The sequence below is a fragment of the Hypanus sabinus genome, chromosome 3 (genome assembly GCF_030144855.1).
Source record: "Hypanus sabinus isolate sHypSab1 chromosome 3, sHypSab1.hap1, whole genome shotgun sequence".
In the NCBI taxonomy this organism is placed as follows: Eukaryota; Metazoa; Chordata; class Chondrichthyes; order Myliobatiformes; family Dasyatidae; genus Hypanus; species Hypanus sabinus.
The window spans coordinates 192,893,023-192,911,850 of record NC_082708.1 but is presented as its reverse complement, the minus strand read 5'-3'; the positions used below and the strand labels follow the sequence as shown (position 1 = coordinate 192,911,850).

Sequence of the window (18,828 nt, the reverse complement as noted above, 5' to 3'; positions counted from 1 at the left end):
TCGGCCCCAACGGAGGTCCCAATGATCCAGAAATCTGAATCCCTGCCCCCTGCTCTAATCCCTCAGCTATGCGTTTATCCTCACCTCACTCTACTCCTATACTCATTGTCACATGGCACAGGCAGTAATCGTGAGATTACTACCTTTGAGGTCCTGCTTCTCAACTTCCTTCCTAACTCCCTGTAGTCTGCTTTCAGGACCTCCTCCCTTTTCCTACCTATGTCATTGGTACTAATGTGTACCAGCCTCTGGCTGTTCACCTTTCCACTTCAGGATACCGTGGACACGATCAGAAACAGCCAGGACCCTGGCACCTGTGAGCCAAACTACCATCCGTGTTTCTTTTCTGTGTCCACAGAATCACCTTTCTGAACCCTTAACTACAGAGTCCCCTATCACTGCTGCCATCTTCTTCCTTTCCCTACCCTTCTGAGCCACAAGGCCAGACTCTGTGCCAGAGGCACGTCCACTGTTGCTTTCCCCAGGTAGGCTATTCCCCCCCCCCCCCCCAATAGTACTCAAACAGAAATACTTATTGTTGAGGGGGACAGCCACAGGGGTACTCTCTAGCATCTGACCCCTGCTCTTCCCTCTCCTGACTGTTACCTACTTAACTGTCTCCCGAGTCCCCGGTGTGACTATTTTCCTATAGCTCCTCTCTATCACCTCTTCACTTTCCCTGACCAGACAAAAGTCACCAACTGCAGCTCCAGTTCCCTAACCTGGTCCCGAAGGAGCTGCAGCTCAATACATCTGGTGCAGATGTGGCCATCTAGAAGGTTGGGACTCTCTCGGACTTCCCACATTTGACACCCAGTATAGAACACTGGCCTCACAGACATACTTCCTGTTTCTATTCCTCACAGGTAACTTACCTCGCCTCAAACCGCTATCTGCAAAGCCCGAATGAGCCAAAGCCCTACCACTTTGTCTCAGATCACTCTGTCAATGACTGCTCCACTTGACAGTATCTCCCTTTTATGCCTGAACCTTCCCTGCTAACTAACTAATGATTGGTGCTCCAATTATAGTCGCTGAAAGGCCATGTACAATGGACAAACGCTCTTGAAGCTCCCTTTTTTAAATAAACGCCACCGACCTGCGAGAAATCCCTCTTGGTAAAGCTGTGTTGATGCCGCTGGTAGGCCACATACAAAGAATCATTATTGTGAACTTTCTTTGGACCCTGTCAATGGCAGCACATCTTTTCTTAGATAAGGGGCACAAAATTTCCCACAATACTCCAAGTGCAGTCTGACCAATGTCTTACAAAGCTCTTATATTCTATCCCTCTCAAAATGAATGCTAATATTGCATTTGCCTTCCTTACCATTGACTCAACAAATCAAGGGTTTCTAATGTAATATTAAAAGCAATAGCAAGGGACAATATTCATTTTGAAGATCAGTGTGGTCATCTAGCTTAGAGCCAAAAGAAATGAGAAAGATTTTTAATTTTTTTTTACATCTGTCTTTACTCTAGAGATAGACACAGACAATTGAACTGAAGAAAAAGAATAGTGAGGTCACAGACCATATCCAGATTACAGAAGAGGTGGTGTTGGCTGTCTTGAGGTGAATTAGGGTGGATAACTCCCTAAAGCCTGACAAGATGTCCCCTCAGACCTTGAGAGGCTAGTGCAGAAATTGCGAAGATATTTTGAACATCCTTAGTCATGAGTGGGTTGCCAGAAGACTGGAGGGTAGCAAATGTTGTTTCATTGTTCAAGAAAGGTTCTAAGAACAAACTGGGAAATGATCTGGATGATGGGGTGGTAAATTGGATTAGTAAGTATGCAGATGATACTAAGACAGGTAGCATTTTGGATAATGAAGTAGGTTTTCAAAGCTTGCAGAGAGATTTAGGCCAGTTAGAAGAGTGGGCTGAACGATGGCAGATGCAGTTTAATGCTGTTAAGTGTGAGGTGCTACATTTTGGTAGGACTAATCAAAATAGTACATATATGGTAAATGGTAGGGCATTGAGGAATGCAGTAGAACAGAGTGATCTAGGAATAATGGTTCTAAAGGCATAGAATAAAGGTGGAATTTCATGTGGATAGGGTGGTGAAAAAGGCTTTTGGTATGCTGGCCTTTACAAATCAGAGCACTGAGTATAGGAGTTGGGGTGTAATGTTAAAATTGTACAAGGCAATGGTGAGGCCAAATTTGGAGTATTGTGTACAGTTCTGGTCACCGAATTATAGGAAAGATGTCAACAAAATAGAGAGAGTACAGAGGAGATTTACTAGAATGTTACCTGGGTTTCAGCACCTAAGTTACAGAGAAAGGTTGAAAAAGTTAGGTCTTTATTCTTTGGAGCATAGAAGGTTGAGGGAGGACTTGATAGAGGTATTTAAAATTATGAGGGGGATAGATAGAATTGATGTGGATAGGCCTTTTCTATTGAGAATAGGGGAGATTCAAACAAGAGGACATGAGTTGAGAGTTAAGGGGCAAAAGTTTAGGGGTAAAATGAGGGGGAACTTCTTTACTCAGAGAGTGGTAGCTGTGTGGAACAAGCTTCCAGTAGAAGTGGTAGAGGCAGATTTGATTTTGTCATTAAAAAAAAAATTGGATAGGTATATGGACAGGAAAGGAATATGGAGGGTTATGGACTGAGTGCAGGTAGGTGGGACTAGGTGAAAGTAAGCGTTCGGCACGGACTAGAAGGGATGAGATGGTCTGTTTCCGTGTTGTAGTTGTTATACGGTTATATAGGCTGGTCAGCCTGCTATTGCAACAGGTAGATTATTGGAAGGCATTTTAAGGGACAGGATATATGTGTAAGTATTGGATAGACAGAATCTGATTAGGGATTGTCAACGTCGTTTTGTGGGAGATCACGTGATCCACAAGAACAAGCGGGATCTCCCAGTGGCTACCCATTTTAATTCCGCTTCCCATTCCAATATATCCACCCTTGGCCTTCTCCACTGTCGTGATGAGACCACACTTAGGCTGGAGGAACAACTCTTTATATTCTGTTTAAGTAGCCTCCAACCTGACAGCATGAACATTGAGTTCTTAAACTTCCAGTAATGCACCCCACTCTACCCTTTCAGATTTCACATCCCCCGTTCCCTCTCTCACCTTATCTTCTTGCCGGCCCATCACCTCACTCTGGTGATCCTCCCCTTTTTTCTTTCTTCTATGGCCTTCTGTCTTTCACCAATCAACTTCCCAGCTCTTTGCTTCATCCCTCCCCCTCCAAGTTTCACCTGTCACCTGCTGTATCTCTCTTCCCCCCCCCCAACACCTTTTAAATCTACTCCTCAGCTTTTTTTCTCTAGTCCTGTTGAAGGGTCTCAGTCCAAAATGTTGACTGTACTTTTTTCCATAGATGCTGCTTGGCCTGCTGAGTTCCTTTAGCATTTTGTCTGTGTTGCTCAGATTTCCAGCATCTGCAGATTTTCTTGTTTATGGTTGTGTGTGTGGTAGATTGAGCCTAAACAGACAAACTTTATTGATCCTGAGGGAAATTGGGTTTCGTTACAGCCACACCAACCAAGAATAGTGAAGAAATATAGCAATATAAAACCATAAATAATTAAATAAAAATAAGTTAATCATGCCAAGTGGAAATAAGTCCAGGACCAGCCTATTGGCTCAGGGTGTCTGACACTCTGAGGGAGGAGTTGTAAAGTTTGATGGCCACTGGTAGGAATGACTTCCTATGAAGCTCAGTGTTACATCTCGGTGGAATGAGTCTCTGACTGAATGTACTCCTGTGCCTAACCAATACATTATGGAGTGAATGGGAGTTGTTGTCCAAGATGGCATGCAACTTGGACAGCATCCTCTTTTCAGACACCACCATCAGAGAGTCCAGTTCTATCCCCACAACATCACTGGCCTTACAAATGAGTTTGTTGATTCTGTTGGTGTCTGCTACCCTCAGCCTGCTGCCCCAGCACACAACAGCAAACATGATAGCACTGGCCACCACAGACTTGTAGAACATCCTCAGCATTATCTGGCAGATGTTAAAGGACCTCAGTCTCCTCAGGAAATAGAGACTGCTCTGACCTTTCTTGTAGACAGCCTGTTCTTTGACCAGTCCAGTTTATTGTCCATTTGTATCCCGAGGTATTTGTAATCCTCCACTATGTCCACACTGACCCCTTGGATGGAAACAGGGGTCACCAGTGCCTTAGCCCTCCTCAGGTCCACCAGCTGCTCCTTAGTCTTTTTCACATTAAGCTGCAGATGGTTCTGCTCGCACCATGTGACATTGTGACAGAATTTTCCACCGTAGCCCTGTATTCAGCCTCATCTCCCTTGCTGATGCATCCAACTATGGCAGAGTCATCAGAAAACTTCTGAAGATGGCAAGACTCCGAGGTGTAGATGGTGAAGAGAAAGGGAGACAGGACAGTCCCTGTGGAGCCCCAGTGCTGCTGACCACTCAGTCTGACACACAGTGTTGCAAGCGCACGTACTGTGGTCTGCCAGTCACGTAATCAATAATACCAGGGAAGCATCCACCTGCATCACTGTCAGCTTCTCATGCAGCAGAGCAGGGCGGATGGTATTGAACGCATTGGAGAAGTCAAAAAACATGACCCTCACAGTGCTCGCCGGCTTGTCCAGGTAGGTGTAGACACGGTTCAGCAGGTAGACGATGGCATCCTCAACTCCTAGTCGGGGCTGATAGGCGAACTGGAGGGGGTCTAAGTGTGGCCTAACCATAGGCCGAAGCTGCTCTAGAGTAAGTCTCTCCAGGGTCTTCATGATGTGGGAGGTCAATGCCACCGGTCTGTAGTCATTGGAGCCACTGGGGCGCGGCGTCTTCAGTACAGGAACGAGGCAGGACGTCTTCCACATCAGAGGAACCCTCTGGAGACTCAGGCTCAGGTTGAAGACATGGTGAAGTACTCCACATAGCTGGGGGGCACAGGCTTTGAGCACCCTGGGGCTGACACCATCTGGGCCTGCAACCTTGCTTGGGTGGAGACGTTTCAGCTGTCTTCTCACCTGTTCAGCTGTGAAGCCCACCGTGGTGGTTTCAGGTGAGGGAGGGGTGTCATCACGAGAGCAAGGTGGGGGGCTGTGAGGAGGGGTAGGAGGGGAGAGTGGAGTATGTGTTGGTTGGGGGGCTGACAACAGATGAATCATGTGGGGGATGGGCAGGGGCCACAGTGTTAAATCTATTGAAGAACAGGTTAAGTTAAACAATACTTATTATACAAGTTAAACAGGTTATATACAGGTTAAACAATACTTATGTAGTTTTTCAAGGAGGTTACCAGGAAAGTTGATGAGAGTTAAGGGACAAAAGTTTAGGGGTAACACGAGGGGGACCTTCTTCACTCACAGAGTGGTAGCTGTGTGGAATGAGCTTCCAGTAGAAGTGATAGAGGCAGGTTCCATTTTGTCATTTAAAAAAAATTGGATAGGTATATGGACAGGAAAGGAATGGAGGGTTTGGGCTGAGTGCAGGTTGGTGGGACTAGGTGAGAGTAAGTGTTCGGCATGGACTAGAAGGGCCGAGATGGCCTATTTCCATGCTGTAATTGTTATATGGTTATACAGTTAAGAAAAGGTGGTGGATGATTTCTACATTTATGCAAAAAGTCAAAAGAGTCATAGAGCACTAAAGCAGACCAACAACCTGCTCCTGGACCATAGCCCTCCACCACACTCCCATACACTTACCTATCCAAATTCTCTTAAAATGTTGAAACTGAAACTGCATCTACCATTTCTGCTGGCATTTCATTCCACATTCGCACCACCCTTTAAGTGATGTTACCCCTTCATGTTTCCTTTAAACATTTCACTTTTCATCCTTAACCCATGACCTCTAGTCACTGGAGACTGCTTCAGAAGGTTAAGTCGCATGGGATTCAAGGTGAAGTAGTGAACTCGATGCAACACTGGCTTAGTGGGATCAGCCAGAGTTGTAGTAGTTGGTTGCCTCTCTGACTTGAAGCCTGTGACTAGTGATGTGCCATAGGTGTCAGTACATGGTACACTGTTGTTTGTCATCCAATATTAACGATTTAGATGATAATGTGGTCATTTGTAGATGACAATAAGATTCGGAATGTTGTAGACAATGAGGAAGACTATCAAAGCTTGCAGTGGGATCTGGACCAAATGGAAAAATGGTCTGACAAATGAGACATTGCACTTTGGGAGGATAAACCAAGGTAGGACTTATACAGTGATTAGTAAGACACTGCAGTGGGATCTGGGGATACAAATCCATAATTCCTTGAAAGTTGTGAAATAAGTAGTCAGTCATAAAGAAAGCTTTTGGTACTCTGGCTTTCATAAATCAACTTATTGAGTATAGGACCCATTGCCTGCCTCTGGTGCTCCTTCCCCCCATTCCCCCTTCTTTCTTCCATGGCCTTCTGTCCTCCCCTATTACAGCCTGATATCCCCTACTCTAGCCCTGTATCTCTTATACCAGTCAACTTCCCAGCGCTTTACTTCACCCCAGTTTCACCCATCACCTTGTGTTTCTCCCTTCCTTCTTGCACCTTTTAACTCTACTCTTCATCTATTCATAATATGCATATCACAAAAAAGGTCAGCTGCGCAGTTTTCCGACTATGTAAAAATTTCCTGCACAGAGCAATGGTTGGTCCATGACAGCTGTAAAAAACAATTAAGAGGGAACGTTGATGCTAGGGCATTACAAGATAAAGAAAGAAGGTTGTGCACCTAGTCAGCTCCATCTTGGGCACTAGCCTACAAAGTACCCAGGACATCTTTAGGGAGTGACATCTCAGAAAGGCAGCGTCTATTAGTATGAACCTCCAGCTCCCGGGGCATGCCCTTTTCTCACTGTTACCATCAGGTAGGAGGTACAGAAGCCTGAAGGCACATTCTCAGTGATTCAGGAACAGCTTCTTCCCCTCTGCCATCTGATTCCTAAATGGACATTGAACTCTTGGATACTACCTCACTTTTTTTAAATGTACAGTATTTCTGTTTTTGCTCATTTTTTAAAAATCTATTCAATATACTTAATTGATTTACTTAAATATTTATTAGGTTTTATTTTATTTATTATTATTTTCTCTCCCTGCTAGATAATGTATTGCATTGAACTGCTGCTGCAAATGAACAAATTTTACATCACATGCCGGTGATAATAAATCTGATTCTGATAGTGTTGGATGTTTTGAAAAATATTAAGATGGCTACGTCCCCAGGGTCAGATGGGAGATACCTCAGGTTATTGAGAGAGGTGAGCGGCGAGACTGCTGGGCCCTTGACCAACTTCTTCACATCTTCACCAGCAATGGGTGGTGCTGGAAGACTAGTTGGACGCTAATATTATTTTTTTGCTCAAGGGAAATAGGAATAAACCTGTTCAGTTCTGGTCATCTTATTACGGGAAGGATGTGAATGCTGTAGAGAGTGCAGAGGAGATTTACAAGGATGTTGCCTGGATTGGAGAGCATGCCTTATGAAAATAGGTTGAGTGAACTTGGTCTTTTCTCCTTGGAGCGATGGAGGACGAGAAGTGACCTGATAGAGGTGTATAAGATGATGAGAGGCATTGATCATGTGCATAGCCAGAGGCTTTTTCCCAAGGCTGAAATGGCTAACCCAAGCGGGCATAGTTTTAAAGTGCTTGAAAATAGGTACTGAGGGGCGACGTCAAAGAGAAATTTTTCCACACAGAGAGTGGTGGGTGTGTGCCAGTGTGCTACTGCCAGTGAAGGCTGTAGAGGCGTATACAATAGGGTCTTTTAAGAGACTCTTAGATAGGTACATGGAGCTCATAAAAATAGAGGGCTATGCAGTAGGAAAATTCTAGGCAGTTTCTAGAGTAGGTTACATAGTAGGCACAACATTGTGGGCTGAAGGGCCTGTAATGTGCTATAGATTTTCTATGTTCTATGAAAATATAAGAGAAATTTTGATAAATGTTTGGATGGGTAGGGAATGGATGGCTATAGTCCAGGTGTAGTTGATGGGACGAGGCAGAATAACAGTTCAGCAGGGACTGTTTCGGTGTTGTAGTGCTCTATGTTTGATAGACTGGTGAATTTCACGTCAGTGGTAGGGAGATTAAATGAGAGTCATAGAGAAGTACAGCACAAAAATAGGCCCTTCGGCCCTTCTAGTCCATGCCAAAACTATTTAAACTGCCTATTCCCAATGATCTGCACCTGGACCTCGGCCTCTATGTCCCTACTATTCATGTACTTATCCAAACTTCTCATAAATGTTGAAATCGAGCTTGCATGGAATACTTGCACTGGCAGGTCATTTCACACTCACCCCTGAGTGAATAAGTTTCCCCTCATGTTCCCCTGAAATATTTCACCTTTCACCCTTAACCCATGACCTCTGGTTGTAGTCCCACCCAACCTCAGAGGAAAAAGCCTGTTTGCATTTACCTTATCTATACCCCTCATGATTTTGTCTACCTCTATCAAATCTCCTCTCAATCTTCTACATCTAAAGAATTCAATATTTCCTTATAACTCAGATCCTCCCAGGAACATCCTTGTAAATTTTTTCTGCATTCTTTCAACCTTGTTTACATCTTTTCCACAGGTGACCAAAACTGCACACAATAATGTCAATTAGGATAGACCAACACCTTATACAATTTCAACATAACATTCCATATCCTATATTCAATACTTTGATTTATGAGGGTCAATGTTCCAAAAGCTTTCTTTGCGACCCTATCTACCACTGTCAATGAGTTATGGACCTGTATTTCCAGATGCCTTTGTTCTGCCACATCCCTCAGTGCCCTACCATTCACTGCACAAGACCAAAGTGAACACCTTGCACTTGTCTGTATTAATTTCCATCTGCCATTTTTCAGCCCGTTTTTCCAGCTGGCCCAGATGCCTCTGCAAGCCATGACAGTCTTCCTCACTGTCCACTACACCCCCAATCTTGGTGTCATCTGCAAATCTGCTGATCCAGTTAACCACATTACCATCCAGATCACTGATACAGATGCCACACTAAACGGACCCAGCATCGATCCCTGTGGCACTCCGCTAATCACAGGCCTCCATTCAGAGAGGCAACCATCTACTGCCAACTGGCTTCTCCCACAAAGCCAATGTCTAATCCAATTTACCAACTCATCTTAAATGCCGAGCAGCTGAACCTTGTTGACCAACCTCCCATGTAGACAACATCCACTGCCTTACCTACATCCACTTTCCTGGTAACTTCCTCAGAAAAACTGTAAGATTGGTTGAACTTGACCTAACACTCACAAAGCCATGCTGACCATCCTTAATCAGTCCATACCTATCCAAATATATATTTGTATCTGGTCCCTTAGAATGCCTTCCAATAACTTTCCCACAACTGAGAGGATTCTTAGGGATCAGGTTTATGGACACTTGTAAAAGCATAGTCTAATTAGGGACAGTCGGCATGGCTTTGTGCAGGACAGATCATGCCTCACCAATCTGAGTTTTTGAAATATCTTTATTGTCACTGCATAGTACAATTTGTCAATGTTTTTCAAAGACATGACAAAGGTGATTGATGAAGGTAGAGGAGTGCATGTTGTCTACATAGATTTTTGTAAGGCATATGATAGGGTCTCACATGGTAGGCTCATCCAGAACATGAGGATGCATAGGATCTGTAGTGACTTGGTTGATTGGATTCAATATTGGTATTTTTGCCATGGAAACCAGACGTGTTCTGGATAGTGGTCTGTGACTAGCGCTGTTCAGCAGGGATTTGTATTGAGACCTCGTTTGTCATATGAAAATATAGTAAGGTGGCTCAGTAAGTTTAGATGACACAATAATTTGTGGATTAAAGAATTGCTAAGTGATTCAGCAGGTAAGGGTGGAGAATTACAGATGGAGTTTAATTCAGGCAACTGTGATGTGCTGCACTTCAGGAGGTCAAACATAAGGTCAGGAGTACACAGTTAATGTCAGGATCCTGAATAGAGGCATCATGGGTTCAGGTATGTGGCTCCATAAAAGTGCCTGACAGGTTGACAGGATTCTTCCCTTTATTAGTTGAGGGATTAAGTTCAAGAGATGGGGAATTATATCACTGCTTTATAAAGCTCTGGTCAGGCCATATTTACCGTATTGTATTCAGTTTTGGTGGCCTCATGGAGGTTTACCAGGATGCTGTGCTATGAGGAGAGGTTGGACAAGCTGGGCTGTTTTTTAGAGAGTGGCAGAGGCTGAGGAGAGGTTTGATGGAAGTTTATAAAGTTATGCAAGGCATAGATTGAGAAGACTGCTAGTTTTCCTCAGGGATTGAAATATCTCGTATTAGAGGGCATGTGTTTAAGGTGAGAGAGGGAAAAAAGTATAAAGTTGTTTATTTTACTCAGTGAGTGATGGGGGCCTGGAATGCCCCCATCCTGATGGAGTAGTGGAAGAGGCTGCTAATATCAGGGTGATTAAGAGACTCTTAGACAAGCACATGAATAGGCAGACAAGGGAGGCATATGGTTAATGTGCAGGGAAGAGGCATGAGCTCATCAGGAGTTATTGCTTTAATTAATTCAGTATCTCGTGGGCTGAAGGAGTTGTTCCTGTGTTGTACTGTTCTGAAACAGCACCTGCTATTTTTAACTGCTTATATTTCCAACTGGTCTCTATCTGATTGAATTGTTTGACAACTTTCTCACCTCACTGTCAACAACTCTGCCAATGTTTGTGTCCTTACTCCTGTTATGACCATCGAGCAGGAGGTACAGCAACCTAAATTGTTGACCCATTCCCAACAATTTAGGAACAGCTTCATTCCTCCAGATTTCTGAATGATTCATCCTCGTTTTTGCAATAATTATTTCGTGATTTACAGTAATTCTGCCTTTCCACTGTAAATCAGTGAGAATAAAGTGGGTTTTGATTAGCACAGTACATTTTGGATGAAATCATTTATTATATTACACACTGGGCACAGACATAACCAATACCTATGTCTTATATGACCAACCCAAATTAAAATCCGTCTTGGTGTTTTGGTACAGCCTACCTTGGGGGACCTTCTCGAAAGCTTTATCAAAGTCAATGTGAATTGGTATGCAACGACTGTACTCCAAAGGACGGAAACTATCTGACAATGGATACACAAATCCAACTGTTGTTCCCAGTACCTTTTTTCAATATCGGATTGATAGGCATCCAGAATGTAATCTATGAGTAAGTGAAATGACAGATGACTAAAGGCCAGCGATGGCCGAGGACTGCAAGCATACAACATCCGTTGTGCCCCTGTTTTTGGTGCCGCACTTACCCCCTGCCCTGACGGAGCGTTCCCCTCATGCAGCCAAGTGCCCCGGTCCAAACCCCGATCGCAGCCCGCCGACTAACCGCAGGCCAGCAGCTCACCGGATCTGCATTCACTCCACCAATCACAATGCTGCCAGTGGCACTTCATTGCCGACAAGAGTAACGTCGGCAAGAGCCGATGTTCGGAGGACTCGCACTCCGAGTCAAGCGCCGAGGGCAGTGGCGTGTTCAGAGCGATGATCCGGGAGTGAAATCACTTCAGCGATGAGCAGGCTGAATGGAGCTCGACGGCACGTCCCTGCGTCAGCTCCAGGAGGCCACTTCCGATTTCTGTCTGTCCAGTTCCTCCTCTGCTGCCTGGATGAAGCCAAACTCGGGTTGGAGGAGCAACACCTCATGTTCCATCTGGATAACCTCCAACCTGACAGCAGGAACATCGATTACTCCGATTTCGAGTAATTCTTATTTCCCCATTTTGGTTCCCCGTCCATCTCCTCCTCACTTGCGCACCTCCTCCCTCTGGTTCCCCACATTCTTTCCTTTCTTCCATGGTTCCCTGTCCTCTCCTAACAGATTCCTTCTTCAGCCCTTTACCTTTTCCATCTCTCACCTCCCAGCTTCTCACTTCACTCCTCCCCCCACCCACTCATTTTGCCATCATCTTTCAGCGTGTCCTGGGAGTCTGCAGAAGGACTTAGATTGGGAGGGTGCACGAAGAAGTGGCAGATGGAAAACTATGTTGTAAAGTGTATGGTCGTGCACTTTCATAGAAAATATAAAAGTGTAGACTATTTTCTAATTGGAGAGAAAATTCAAAAACCCAACATGCAAAAGGACTTAGGAGCTCTCGTGCAGGATTCCCTAAAGAATAATTTGCAGATTGATTTGGTGGTGAGGAATGCAAAGGTGATGTTATTCACTTTCAGAGGACTAGAATATAAAAGTGAGGATGTAATGTTGAGGCTTTATAAAACACTGGTAAGGCTTTACTTGCAGTATTGTGAGCAGTTTTGGGCCCCTTATTTTAGAAAGGATGTGCCAAGATTGGAGAGGGCCCAGAGGAGGTTCATGAAAATTATCCCAAAAATGAAAGGGTTAACATAGGAGGACTGTTGATGGTTCTGGGCCTGTACTTACTGGAATTCAGAAGAATGATGAGGGTCTCATTGAAGCGTATCAAATGGTGAAGGATGTGGAGGGGATGTTTCCAATGATGGGGTGGTCTAAGACCAAAGGACACAGCTTCAGAGGGACATCCTTTTAGAACAGAGATGAGGGGGAATTTCTTTAGCCAGAGAGTGGTGAATCTGTTCCCACAGGCAGCTGTGGAGGCCAAATCTGTATATATATGTAAAGCAGAGGTTGATAGATTGTTGTTTGGTCAGGGCATGAAGGGATACTGGGAGAAGGAAGGGGTTTGGGACTGAGAGGAAAAATGGATTAATGATGAAATGGAGCAGCTTGATGGGCCAAATGGCCTAACTCTGCTCATTTCATTTGCAGTATCTTATCTCTATGATTACACAGCGTCAGTTAGTGCATCAGCTTCAATAGTAAACTAGATGCTACCTGGCCCACAGTATGGGCATTCCTATCCCAAAAGGGTGCTGATGTTAGGTTAATGAGTTGCTGTTGGGTGGCAGGAAAGTCAGGGAGGTGGTAGAGAGATTGTTACAAGGAAATGACTGGAAGGCTGGGACTGAAGAAATCACACAAAATACTAGGAGAATTCCGCACCTATGGAGGGGAATAAGCGGTTGATGTTTTGGGTTGAGACCCTTACTTAAGACTGGAAAGGAAGGGGGTGAATGACCATGTTAATGGGGCTGTATTACAGATCAGCCAACAGTCCTAGGGATTTAGAGGAACAAATTGGAAAGAGATTGTAGCTGTTGCAAAGAAATGCAATGTTATTATAGTAGGTGATTTTAACATTCCACTTATTGACTGGGAACCCCATTCTGTAAAAGGACGATGAGAGAAATGATTCTTAAGGAGTCCATTTAGAATGTGCTGACACAGAAAGAACGTGCAAAGCAACTTGCAGGGCAACGTATAAACCAATTTGCAAAATCAGGATGAAACAATAGCTTGCTGATTAAAGAAGCGATACAGGTAACGGGAAGACATGCTTAACGATTGAACAATAACGGTGTTAATGCGCTGAGGCTGATAAGTGGGCCAAAGGGTAGTCACATTTGTAATTTTGTAATGAGATTAAGGAAGAATGTCTGCACCTCACATGGGTGCAACTCACAAAATTGTAAACAAGTAGGGTATAAAAAACTGTGCAAAGTGTAATTCGGCACTCAATCTAGCAGGAGCTGGTTGGGTCCGACTCTGCAGACTCGAAAAATAAAGTTTACCGTTCTGCAAATTGCTGAGACTCAGTGTGTTTCTGACAACGTGGGGGCTCGTCCGGGATCCACACTCCAGCCGCGGTGGACACGAGGAAGGACATCGGAGACGGTGCACCCCGCCGAGTTTGGCGGTCCCTGACTCCTTGCTCGTCGCTCCGACGCGGCTTGAGCGAGTGATATCCGGACAGCGCAGAGCGGTAAACGGGGAGAAGGGGACAGTACCTGGTACTGGAAGTCCCCAGGACGCACCGGGTAAGTGCCTACTATTATAGTAGAAAGGTGCGGGAATAAGTAAGGACGGAGAAGACCGGGATCGCTACCCGGGGGTCCTCCTGATTAAGTAAGAGCGGAATAAGATGGGAGGGGGTGGCTCTAAAAAGAAAGAGGAAACGGAGAGACCGGGACCATACCCGGGGGTTCCTCCTGATAGCCCCCTCGGTAGAATGTTTGAGAATTGGGGATGTGGAAGACTAAAAGGGAAACAAAAGAAAAAAATGATACAGTACTGTTTAATTTGGTCGAAACAGCCGATAGAAAAACCTGCGGTCTGGTGGCCGCGGCTTGGGTCTGAGGAGGATTGGGTACGACAAGCCTTAAACATTTACGTTAATTCAAAACCAAATGTAAAACCGGAAGAAATTGCTTATGCTTTTTGTTGGGCTCCCTGGCCAGGAGTAACAACAAAGAGTTTTAAATTGGGCATTAAAGGGGAGCGGAAGTGGGACCCACTCGATCATTTACCCCCTCCCTATGTCCAGCCTTCTGCGCCCCTTGCGGGAGCAGAGGGAGGACGTGAAGAAAGTGAAAAAACAGAAGAAATAGACCCGAAGAGGGAAGAGAGGGATGTTAGGGAAAAAGCAAAAGCAAGGATCGAAACAAGGAGTGTGACAGGAGCAGATAAGAAAAAGAAAGACGAATTAAAAAAGGAAGAGGTACAGCTGTGTCCCCTTCGAGAGGTTCCAATGGGAGGAGAACGGGGAGGAACAGGATTTGTAAACGTCCCTCTGACAAGTACCGAAGTACGAGGATTTAAGAAAGATATGAAAACTTTATTAGAAGATCCAATGGGACTGGCAGAACAGTTGGATCAATTCTTAGGACCTAATGTTTACACTTGGGAAGAAATGCATGCGATTATGGGAACGCTATTTTCTGCACAAGAGAGGCAAATGATACGACAAGCTGCAATATCAATTTGGGGAAGGGAACAGCCGAATGAGTTACCGGGGGACCGGAAATTTCCAGTAAACGACCCACAGTGGGACAAACAAGCAGAAGAGAGAAGACGGCAATATCCCATTGCCATGGAAGGGAGGAGGGGATTACAACCTGTAATTGAGACATTAGTATCAGATGGACTCCTGGAAGAATGTATGTCACCCTTTAATACCCCCATCCTACCGGTCCGAAAGCCCGACGGCACGTATCGAATGGTTCAAGATCTGAGAGGCTTAAATGCGGTAGTCCAAACACGATACCCGGTAGTGCCTAACCCCTATACATTAATGAGCAAAATACCTCCTGAACATGAATGGTTCAGTGTGATAGATCTAAAAGATGCCTTTTGGAGTTGCCCGTTGGAGGAAGGTAGCCGAGATATGTTCGCATTTGAATGGGAAAATCCCTTCACTGGGCGGAAGAAGCAACTCCGGTGGACCGTCTTGCCCCAAGGGTTCACGGAGTCCCCAAACCTATTCGAACAGGTACTGGAGCAAGTATTGGCTGGATTCCATTGTACCGAAAAGAACCAACTATTACAGTATGTCGATGACCTACTACTATCGGGACCAGCAGAGGAGGTAGTGCGAGACGATACTATAAGACTCCTGAATTACCTAGGAGAAAAAGGATTGCGGGTGTCCAAGAAGAAACTGCAATTTGTCGAGAAGGAAATAACATATCTCGGACACAGAGTCAGTAAAGGGCACCGCCAAATAACCCCAGAAAGAACAGCGGGAATAACTAAAATACCGCTTCCCAGGACAAAGAAGGAAGTAAGACAGTTTCTGGGCTTAGTGGGCTATTGCCGGATTTGGATAGAGAATTATACCTCCCTGGTGAAGTTTATGTACGACAAATTGGCAAAGGAAGACCGGGGAATAATCAGCTGGACCGAAGAAGAAGAACAGAAGTTCCGGAAAATAAAAGGGCAACTAATTCGGGCCCCGGTATTAACACTGCCAGCACTGGAAAAGCCCTTTCAGCTGTATGCAACAAACAATGAAGGAACTGCGTTAGGAGTACTAACCCAAGAAAAAGGAGGAAAGCGGCAACCTGTGGCCTTTTTATCAAAAATGTTAGACCCGGTATCCCGGGGATGGCCGACGTGCATACAAGCCGTAGCGGCAGCAGCCGTACTAGTAGAAGAAGCACGGAAATTAACCTTTGGGGGAAGAATGACGGTTAGCACCCTCTTAGCCCAAAAAGCTCAGCGGTGGTTGACGGACTCTCGCATACTGAAATACGAAACCATTCTGATGGTCGGGGATGATGTAAGCTTTGAAAGGAACAATAGTTGTAACCCGGCACAGTTCTTATACATGGAATCAACAGGGGAGCCCGACAAACATCAGAAGGCGAGTGGAAGACCCCCGACGGACGGCAAGTACTGAATAAGGAAGTAACTCGTCATATACTGCAACAACTACACCAACAAAGCCATTGGGGAGTGCAAGCTATGTGCGACACTATCCTAAGGGACTATGTTTGTAAAGGGATATTCACACTAGCTCAACAGGAGGTGTGGGGCTGTTACACCTGCCAAAAGGTAAACAAGAAAATGATGCGTGCCACCCATAAGGAGGGACAAACACTAGCCGACCGACCGTCCCATCGGATCCAAATAGACTTTACGGAACTACCACAAGTTCAGAGATGGAAGTACCTGTTAGTAATTGTGGATCACTTCACTCGGTGGGTGGAAGCATTCCCAACCACTAAAGCGGACGCCCCTACAGTGGCACGGATCCTATTAGAAAATATAGTCCCGAGATATGGAATAATGGGGTCTATTGATTCAGATAGGGGAACACACTTTGCTTCAAAAACACACCAGCTAATCTGTGACGCCTTAGGAATCCAGTGGAAGCTGCACACCCCCTGGCACCCTCAGAGCTCAGGAAGAGTTGAGAGGATGAACAGTACTTTGAAGACGCAATTGACAAAACTAATGATGGAAACCAAGCTACCCTGGACCAAGTGTCTACCCCTGGCCCTACTAAGAATCCGCATGGCTCCTCGAAAAGATATAGGAGTATCCCCTTATGAAATGTTGTTTGGCCTTCCATATTGGAACAAGGTGGAGGGCTATCCTTCCCTGCAAGGGGGAGATGTCTTTGTAAGGGACTATTTACAGGCACTATCTCGTTCTTTTGCAGAATTGCGCAGGAAGGGGTTACTCGCACAAACCCCACCTCTGGACTTCGCACTCCACCGAACTCAGCCCGGTGACTGGGTCCTGATTAAGACTTGGAAGCCAGAGAAGTTACAGCCGCAGTGGGAAGGCCCATTCCAGGTGCTACTGACCACCGAAGCCGCAGTAAGGACAAAAGAAAAAGGGTGGACCCACGCCGCGAGAATCAAGGGACCCGTAAAGCCCGAAGAAGGTGCAGAATGGACTTGCGTCCAGGGAGAAGACCCGATGGTGCTAAAGCTCAAAAGACGGACAGAATGAACTTTGGGACTGTAATGTATATACTGCTATTGTTGAGAAGCGCTGAAGGGGGATGTGATAAGTGCAGGACGACGGTAAGGGTGGGCATGACGGTTTTTCCAGGGTCCTTTGTATCACACTCGCATGTAAACGAGAAATGTTATGACTACAACAAAAAGGAGGAGTATGTGGAAAGTTTAATCTAACCAACTGCTGCTTAAAGATAGATGACAACGGAAAGGTGGTTCAAAAAAAATATCAGATAAAATAAGGAAACTGGCCCACGTGCCGGTACAGACCTGGAAGCCGCTGGGGTATTGGGACTGGCTGGACGGATGGTTGAAAGGAGGCTGGTGGCGAACCACTTTAGGGGTTATAGGAGGGGATTGATGGTCCTCCTTCTGCTACCGTGTCTGATTCCCTGCTTGCGGGAGCTAGTAGCTCGGGTGGCAAGACAAGTCATGTAACCAGGTGCCCCAGCTGATCCTGTTCAGGTACTCCTACAAAGGGAAATAGAGCTAGAGGAAGAAGCCTATGTAAACCCGTGGCAAAAGCCCAACTGATAGCACATTCTAAAAAGAAAAAGGGTGGATTGAGAGAAATGATTCTTAAGGAGTCCATTTAGAATGTGCTGACACAGAAAGAACGTGCAAAGCAACTTGCAGGGCAACGTATAAACCAATTTGCAAAATCAGGATGAAACAATAGCTTGCTGATTAAAGAAGCGATACAGGTAACGGGAAGACATGCTTAACGATTGAACAATAACGGTGTTAATGCGCTGAGGCTGATAAGTGGGCCAAAGGGTAGTCACATTTGTAATTTTGTAATGAGATTAAGGAAGAATGTCTGCACCTCACATGGGTGCAACTCACAAAATTGTAAACAAGTAGGGTATAAAAAACTGTGCAAAGTGTAATTCGGCACTCAATCTAGCAGGAGCTGGTTGGGTCCGACTCTGCAGACTCGAAAAATAAAGTTTACCGTTCTGCAAATTGCTGAGACTCAGTGTGTTTCTGACAGACGAGATGGGATAGAGCTTGACAAATGTGTTCAGGAAAGCATCCTTCCTCAGTGCGTAGAAGTCCCAATGACAGAGCATGCTATTAGGGAATAAGACAGTGAAGGTGAGAGAAGTTTATGTAGGGGAACATTTTGCATCCAGTGACCACAATGCCATTAATTTCAGAGTAAATAAATAAATTGGAGAAAAGTCAATCTTGGTATCAGAAATTATCTGGCAAATGTGGTTTGGGACAGGCTGTTTTCTGGCAAAGGTAAGTGGGAGGCATTCAAAAATGAAATTTTGAGAGTACTAAGTTTGTATGTGCTTTTCAGAATAAAAGAAAGATAACTAGTGTAGAAAACCTCAGTTTTCAAGAGATATTTAGATCCTAGTTAAGAGAAAAAAGGAGGTGCATAGCAGGTATAGGCAAATAGGAACAAATGAGGTACTTATGAAGTATAAGAGAAAGAAATCAGGAAGGTGAAAAGAAGGCATGAAATTGCTCTAGCAGACAAGGTGAAGGAGAATCCTAAGGGATTCTACAGATATGTGAAGAGTAAGGGACAAAATTGGTCCTCTGGAAGATCAGAATGGTGAT

General features: G+C 45.0%; 1 protein-coding gene across 1 annotated transcript in view; it reads right to left on the bottom strand.

Moving 5' to 3' along the window:
* mogs (mannosyl-oligosaccharide glucosidase) overlaps positions 1–11,374 on the bottom strand; it is a 61,216-nt gene extending 49,842 nt beyond the window's left edge. Inside the window, exon 1 of the mRNA XM_059965913.1 lies at positions 11,217–11,374. The gene's annotated coding sequence lies outside the window, so the exon portion shown is untranslated. The remainder of the gene's footprint in view (positions 1–11,216) is intronic.
* Positions 11,375–18,828: the final 7,454 nt, after the last annotated feature.